This window comes from Schistocerca cancellata, chromosome 1 (genome assembly GCF_023864275.1).
Source record: "Schistocerca cancellata isolate TAMUIC-IGC-003103 chromosome 1, iqSchCanc2.1, whole genome shotgun sequence".
NCBI classification, from domain to species: domain Eukaryota; kingdom Metazoa; phylum Arthropoda; class Insecta; order Orthoptera; family Acrididae; genus Schistocerca; species Schistocerca cancellata.
The window spans coordinates 38,823,881-38,833,010 of record NC_064626.1 but is presented as its reverse complement, the minus strand read 5'-3'; positions in this window follow the sequence as shown (position 1 = coordinate 38,833,010).

Genomic DNA, 9,130 nt, shown 5'->3' with positions numbered 1-9,130 from the left:
CAAATGTGGATTGTTGTATGTATGAGAGATGGGCGACGTATCAGCACACAGGTATCTGAACATGAATGACACATCCGAGTATGACATCACACCTGGATCAGTGCACCAAACAGTCGACTTTGGTAAACCAAGCATGTTGTGGAAACAGCTCTTACATTCAGGAGGAAGAAGAGGGAGGCAATAGAAACAGTCAGCCCACTGGCCAGTACGAACAGACAAGATGGGCACCGACTTCAGACGTCTTGGTTGCCAACAATAACAGCACTACAGGACAACAGTTAACTTGAAGCCACACACAGAGGTGCACAGGAGACTGCAGTGGCTGTAGGTTAGGTCACGTTACGTTATGACATATTGGCACACTTCAGACAGCACTAACATTCAGGGAAAAGACACCACATCATAGTTGTCGCCTGGTTTTCCATTAGCCGATTTCCACAAATCACAACCAGTAATGCAAACATCAATCAAAATGTCGGGTTTTCACCTATGAAAAGAAATAATAGAAACACCAATAACCATTTCTAACATCGCTCCCCTTCATCCTAAACAGCCTATCAGAATTACACAACAGCCAAGCATGCTGGTATATTGAAAATAGAGGTTTCTCACTCAGCAGTAAACAAACCACCCGGAAGAAAGTCGCTTGCAATGAGGACCGAACCATCTGTCATCTTATATTTCTTGACAATGTGGTCACAAGCCCACAAAAATTTTAATGAATGTTTTACAAATACTGAAACGGAGGAACGAAAAGGTATTCTCCTGAGCAACTGTAAGGCATTTACAACCAGGCCAGGTTTGTAAAGATTACTGAGTGCAAAATAAAGTCGAAGGATCATCACTGTTTTCCTACCAGCCTTATATCACTCCAGTTACAAAAAAAAAAACAACCGGTGAGAAAAAACGTTCAATACATGGTCTCAAGGGGGATAATTGAATGGTCAACCAGCAGGAATAATAAACCACATGTAGTTCAATGAAGAATAACGGTGGTTTCAGGTTGGTGCTGGAAGCAAGTAAGTTGAATGAAATTGTAGTAAGAGAGAGTGACAGACTAGCTAACATAGACGAAATTCTCCAAAGTTCCACTCATGTACATTTCTCACATCTTTTGATATGACTTGTGGCTATTGGAATATCACTTTGGCCAAGCAATCTAGGCCATGCACAGAATTCTTACATCAAGGTAAGTGTTTAGTATACTGTGTGATGCCGTTTGCTCTGTACTAGTCTCTGTGCGTTTATCAGAGCTGTTGGCAACGTGCTAGGTGCAAAATTAACTGATGAAATAACAGTCTATGTAGATTACCTCATAGTGAGTGCAGAATGCTTCAAACACTGTAATTTCCTCAATGACGTGTGAAGAGCTATGTATAGAGGAGGTATGAAACTAACTTCTGTAAATCTGATGATGTAAAGAAGAAAATTTCATTTGTGGGTTACAGGATTAACAAGGAAGGCATACAGCCTCATGCAGAATAGCTTGCTGCTACTGCACGTATCCCACCACCCAAGCTGGAGTACAGCTTTCATTTAGTAAGAACATGAGCAGACAAGGCAAATGCGACCATTATATTGGACTCACAAGATTATAACAAATGAATGGGGGATCTTCCAAGTAAATCCATTACACAAACTTCACAGAGATCCAACGTACAATACAATCAAATCGACACAAGCACTACTAAAGTAAACTAGAACGAATTCTGACACGGCCAGAAGACCCATCTCACAAGTTCCACAGGCACCAAAAAAATTTGGTGCTCTGGAGGTCCACAAAGAGGCCTTTCCTCTACAACCGATTGTGAGTACCATTAATTCACCAATGTACGGTCTAGGGAAGGAACGGGCCCCAAAGCTCCGACATTTGGTGAGCTAAACATAATAGTACATTAACGACAATAGCAATTCGGTGAAACATATAAAACAAAACTGTATCTCGGCCACAGAAATGATGGTTAGCTTCGATGTCAAGTCTTTATTCATGATTGTACCTATACACGACACCATGAACAGGGACGCATGGCACCCAATATCTGCGATCTAGTGCTCCACTGTGTTTAACGAGCACCTTTTTCGGCGGAAATGGAAATTTTATCAACAGAGAGGTGGGGTAGCAATGGGCAACCCTCTTTCGCCTATTGCAGTAGACATCTTTATGGAAGAATTTGAAGAAACAGCATTCCAGTCTGCACCATTGCACACAGATTAATGGCTCGGAGATATACAAAGTACTCTTATCATCTGGCCACATGGAGAGGAAGAGCTACGAAATTTCCAACAGCACCTCAACCATCAGCACGAAGTATCCAATTTACTATGGATATGGAAAAAAATCGCGTACTGCCTTTCCTCGGTGTTGAAGTTTACAGAAAGCCTGATGGATAACTGGGCCATAGATAAAATAATAAGCCAACCTGTGCTCACAGGCACCTACATGCCACATCCCAATATCACCCTACACAGAACAAACCAAAACTGCTCTCAGGATCAGCGATGAGGAACATCTAAAGGGTGAACTACAAAACCACCGGTCCATTTTTTGTGCCAACGGTTATGGAATTAATGTACTACATAAAACTATAGTAACAATGTATGAAGGCTATAGAGGATAGCAAAAGAAAGCACAAAACATTGCTCGATTACCATATGTTCAAAGTGTCACTGAACCAGTGGGCAAAATTCTCCTTTGAGAAGGCATCAATCGAAATTTGCCGGGCCCCAACAGGATGAAAGATGTTCCTCACACAACGAAAGACACAGTTGACAAACTACATCTTGCTGGAGTTCACGAAATCAGTTGCAAATGTGGATTGGTGTATGTATGTGAGATGGGCGACGTATCAGCACACAGGTATCAAACATGAATGACACATCCGAGTATGACATCACACCTGGATCAGTGCACCAAACAGTCGACTTTGGTAAACCAAGCATGTTGTGGAAACAGCTCTTACATTCAGGAGGAAGAAGAGGGAGGCAATAGAAACAGTCAGCCCACTGGCCAGTACGAACAGACAAGATGGGCACCGACTTCAGACGTCTTGGTTGCCAACAATAACAGCACTACAGGACAACAGTTAACTTGAAGCCACACACAGAGGCGCACAGGAGACTGCAGTGGCTGTAGGTTAGGTCACGTTACGTTATGACATATTGGCACACTTCAGACAGCACTAACATTCAGGGAAAAGACACCACATCATAGTTGTCGCCTGGTTTTCCATTAGCCGATTTCCACAAATCACAACCAGTAATGCAAACATCAATCAAAATGTCGGGTTTTCACCTATGAAAAGAAATAATAGAAACACCAATAACCATTTCTAACATCGCTCCCCTTCATCCTAAACAGCCTATCAGAATTACACAACAGCCAAGCATGCTGGTATATTGAAAATAGAGGTTTCTCACTCAGCAGTAAACAAACCACCCGGAAGAAAGTCGCTTGCAATGAGGACCGAACCATCTGTCTTCTTATATTTCTTGACAATGTGGTCACAAGCCCACAAACATTTTAATGAATGTTTTACAAATACTGAAACGGAGGAACGAAAAGGTATTCTCCTGAGCAACTGTAAGGCATTTACAACCAGGCCAGGTTTGTAAAGATTACTGAGTGTAAAATAAAGTCGAAGGATCCTCACTGTTTTCCTACCAGCCTCTCATATCACTCCAGTTACAAAAAAAAAAAACAAGTGGTGAGAAAAAACATTCAATACATGGTCTCAAGGGGGATAATTGAATGGTCAACCAGAAGGAATAATAAACCACATGTAGTTCAATGAAGAATAACGGTGGTTTCATGTTGGTGCTGGAAGCAAGTAAGTTGAATGAAATTGTAGTAAGAGAGAGTGACAGACTAGCTAACATAGATGAAATTTTCCAAAGTTCCACTCATGTACATTTCTCACATCTTTTGATATGACTTGTGGCTATTGGAATATCACTTTGGCCAAGCAATCTACGCCATGCACAGAATTCTTACATCAAGGTAAGTGTTTAGTATACTGTGTGATGCCATTTGCTCTGTACTAGTCTGTGTGCGTTTATCAGAGCTGTTGGCAATGTACTAGGTGCAAAATTAACTGATGAAATAACAGTCTATGTAGATTACCTCATAGTGAGTGCAGAATGCTTCAAACACTGTAATTTCCTCAATGACGTGTGAAGAGCTATGTATAGAGGAGGTATGAAACTAACTTCTGTAAATCTGATGATGTAAAGAAGAAAATTTCATTTGTGGGTTACAGGATTAACAAGGAAGGCATACAGCCTCATGCAGAATAGCTTGCTGCTACTGCACGTATCCCACCACCCAAGCTGGAGTACAGCTTTCATTTAGTAAGAACATGAGCAGACAAGGCAAATGCGACCATTATATTGGACTCACAAGATTATAACAAATGAATGGGGGATCTTCCAAGTAAATCCATTTACACAAACTTCACAGAGATCCAACGTACAATACAATCAAATCGACACAAGCACTACTAAAGTAAACTAGAACGAATTCTGACACGGCCAGAAGACCCATCTCACAAGTTCCACAGGCACCAAAAAAATTTGGTGCTCTGGAGGTCCACAAAGAGGCCTTTCCTCTACAACCGATTGTGAGTACCATTAATTCACCAATGTACGGTCTAGGGAAGGAACGGGCCCCAAAGCTCCGACATTTGGTGAGCTAAACATAATAGTACATTAACGACAATAGCAATTCGGTGAAACATATAAAACAAAACTGTATCTCGGCCACAGAAATGATGGTTAGCTTCGATGTCAAGTCTTTATTCATGATTGTACCTATACACGACACCATGAACAGGGACGCATGGCACCCGATATCTGCGATCTAGTGCTCCACTGTGTTTAACGAGCACCTTTTTCAGGCGGAAATGGAAATTTTATCAACAGAGAGGTGGGGTAGCAATGGGCTACCCTCTTTCGCCTATTGCAGTAGACATCTTTATGGAAGAATTTGAAGAAACAGCATTCCAGTCTGCACCATTGCACACAGATTAATGGCTCGGAGATATACAAAGTACTCTTATCATCTGGCCACATGGAGAGGAAGAGCTACGAAATTTCCAACAGCACCTCAACCATCAGCACGAAGTATCCAATTTACTATGGATATGGAAAAAAATCGCGTACTGCCTTTCCTCGGTGTTGAAGTTTACAGAAAGCCTGATGGATAACTGGGCCATAGATAAAATAATAAGCCAACCTGTGCTCACAGGCACCTGCATGCCACATCCCAATATCACCCTACACAGAACAAACCAAAACTGCTCTCAGGATCAGCGATGAGGAACATCTAAAGGGTGAACTACAAAACCACCAGTCCATTTTTTGTGCCAACGGTTATGGAATTAATGTACTACATAAAACTATAGTGACAATGTATGAAGGCTATAGAGGATAGCAAAAGAAAGCACAAAACATTGCTCGATTACCATATGTTCAAAGTGTCACTGAACCAGTGGGCAAAATTCTCCTTTGAGCAGGCATCAATCGAAATTTGCCGGGCCCCAACAGGATGAAAGATGTTCCTCACACAACGAAAGACACAGTTGACAAACTACATCTTGCTGGAGTTCACGAAATCAGTTGCAAATGTGGATTGGTGTATGTATGTGAGATGGGCGACGTATCAGCACACAGGTATCTGAACATGAATGACACATCCGAGTATGACATCACACCTGGATCAGTGCACCAAACAGTCGACTTTGGTAAACCAAGCATGTTGTGGAAACAGCTCTTACATTCAGGAGGAAGAAGAGGGAGGCAATAGAAACAGTCAGCCCACTGGCCAGTACGAACAGACAAGATGGGCACCGACTTCAGACGTCTTGGTTGCCAACAATAACAGCACTACAGGACAACAGTTAACTTGAAGCCACACACAGAGGCGCACAGGAGACTGCAGTGGCTGTAGGTTAGGTCACGTTACGTTATGACATATTGGCACACTTCAGACAGCACTAACATTCAGGGAAAAGACACCACATCATAGTTGTCGCCTGGTTTTCCATTAGCCGATTTCCACAAATCACAACCAGTAATGCAAACATCAATCAAAATGTCGGGTTTTCACCTACGAAAAGAAATAATAGAAACACCAATAACCATTTCTAACATCGCTCCCCTTCATCCTAAACAGCCTATCAGAATTACACAACAGCCAAGCATGCTGGTATATTGAAAATAGAGGTTTCTCACTCAGCAGTAAACAAACCACCCGGAAGAAAGTCGCTTGCAATGAGGACCGAACCATCTGTCGTCTTATATTTCTTGACAATGTGGTCACAAGCCCACAAAAATTTTAATGACTGTTTTACAAATACTGAAACGGAGGAACGAAAAGGTATTCTCCTGAGCAACTGTAAGGCATTTACAACCAGGCCAGGTTTGTAAAGATTACTGAGTGCAAAATAAAGTCGAAGGATCATCACTGTTTTCCTACCAGCCTCATATCACTCCAGTTACAAAAAAAAACAAGTGGTGAGAAAAAACATTCAATACATGGTCTCAAGGGGGATAATTGAATGGTCAACCAGCAGGAATAATAAACCACATGTAGTTCTATGAAGAATAACGGTGGTTTCAGGTTGGTGCTGGAAGGAAGTAAGTTGAATGAAATTGTAGTAAGAGAGAGTGACAGACTAGCTAACATAGACGAAATTTTCCAAAGTTCCACTCATGTACATTTCTCACATCTTTTGATATGACTTGTGGCTATTGGAATATCACTTTGGCCAAGCAATCTAGGCCATGCACAGAATTCTTACATCAAGGTAAGTGTTTAGTATACTGTGTGATGCCGTTTGCTCTGTACTAGTCTGTGTGCGTTTATCAGAGCTGTTGGCAACGTGCTAGGTGCAAAATTAACTGATGAAATAACAGTCTATGTAGATTACCTCATAGTGAGTGCAGAATCCTTCAAACACTGTAATTTCCTCAATGACGTGTGAAGAGCTATGTATAGAGGAGGTATGAAACTAACTTCTGTAAATCTGATGATGTAAAGAAGAAAATTTCATTTGTGGGTTACAGGATTAACAAGGAAGGCATACAGCCTCATGCAGAATAGCTTGCTGCTACTGCACGTATCCCACCACCCAAGCTGGAGTACAGCTTTCATTTAGTAAGAACATGAGCAGACAAGGCAAATGCGACCATTATATTGGACTCACAAGATTATAACAAATGAATGGGGGATCTTCCAAGTAAATCCATTTACACAAACTTCACAGAGATCCAACGTACAATACAATCAAATCGACACAAGCACTACTAAAGTAAACTAGAACGAATTCTGACACGGCCAGAAGACCCATCTCACAAGTTCCACAGGCACCAAAAAAATTTGGTGCTCTGGAGGTCCACAAAGAGGCCATTCCTCTACAACCGATTGTGAGTACCATTAATTCACCAATGTACGGTCTAGGGAAGGAACGGGCCCCAAAGCTCCGACATTTGGTGAGCTAAACATAATAGTACATTAACGACAATAGCAATTCGGTGAAACATATAAAACAAAACTGTATCTCGGCCACAGAAATGATGGTTAGCTTCGATGTCAAGTCTTTATTCATGATTGTACCTATACACGACACCATGAACAGGGACGCATGGCACCCGATATCTGCGATCTAGTGCTCCACTGTGTTTAACGAGCACCTTTTTCAGGCGGAAATGGAAATTTTATCAACAGAGAGGTGGGGTAGCAATGGGCTACCCTCTTTCGCCTATTGCAGTAGACATCTTTATGGAAGAATTTGAAGAAACAGCATTCCAGTCTGCACCATTGCACACAGATTAATGGCTCGGAGATATACAAAGTACTCTTATCATCTGGCCACATGGAGAGGAAGAGCTACGAAATTTCCAACAGCACCTCAACCATCAGCACGAAGTATCCAATTTACTATGGATATGGAAAAAAATCGCGTACTGCCTTTCCTCGGTGTTGAAGTTTACAGAAAGCCTGATGGATAACTGGGCCATAGATAAAATAATAAGCCAACCTGTGCTCACAGGCACCTGCATGCCACATCCCAATATCACCCTACACAGAACAAACCAAAGCTGCTCTCAGGATCAGCGATGAGGAACATCTAAAGGGTGAACTACAAAACCACCAGTCCATTTTTTGTGCCAACGGTTATGGAATTAATGTACTACATAAAACTATAGTGACAATGTATGAAGGCTATAGAGGATAGCAAAAGAAAGCACAAACCATTGCTCGATTACCATATGTTCAAAGTGTCACTGAACCAGTGGGCAAAATTCTCCTTTGAGCAGGCATCAATCGAAATTTGCCGGGCCCCAACAGGATGAAAGATGTTCCTCACACAACGAAAGACACAGTTGACAAACTACATCTTGCTGGAGTTCACGAAATCAGTTGCAAATGTGGATTGTTGTATGTATGAGAGATGGGCGACGTATCAGCACACAGGTATCTGAACATGAATGACACATCCGAGTATGACATCACACCTGGATCAGTGCAGCAAACAGTCGACTTTGGTAAACCAAGCATGTTGTGGAAACAGCTCTTACATTCAGGAGGAAGAAGAGGGAGGCAATAGAAACAGTCAGCCCACTGGCCAGTACGAACAGACAAGATGGGCACCGACTTCAGACGTCTTGGTTGCCAACAATAACAGCACTACAGGACAACAGTTAACTTGAAGCCACACACAGAGGTGCACAGGAGACTGCAGTGGCTGTAGGTTAGGTCACGTTACGTTATGACATATTGGCACACTTCAGACAGCACTAACATTCAGGGAAAAGACACCACATCATAGTTGTCGCCTGGTTTTCCATTAGCCGATTTCCACAAATCACAACCAGTAATGCAAACATCAATCAAAATGTCGGGTTTTCACCTATGAAAAGAAATAATAGAAACACCAATAACCATTTCTAACATCGCTCCCCTTCATCCTAAACAGCCTATCAGAATTACACAACAGCCAAGCATGCTGGTATATTGAAAATAGAGGTTTCTCACTCAGCAGTAAACAAACCACCCGGAAGAAAGTCGCTTGCAATGAGGACCGAACCATCTGTCATCTTATATTTCTTGACAATGTGGTCACAAGCCCAC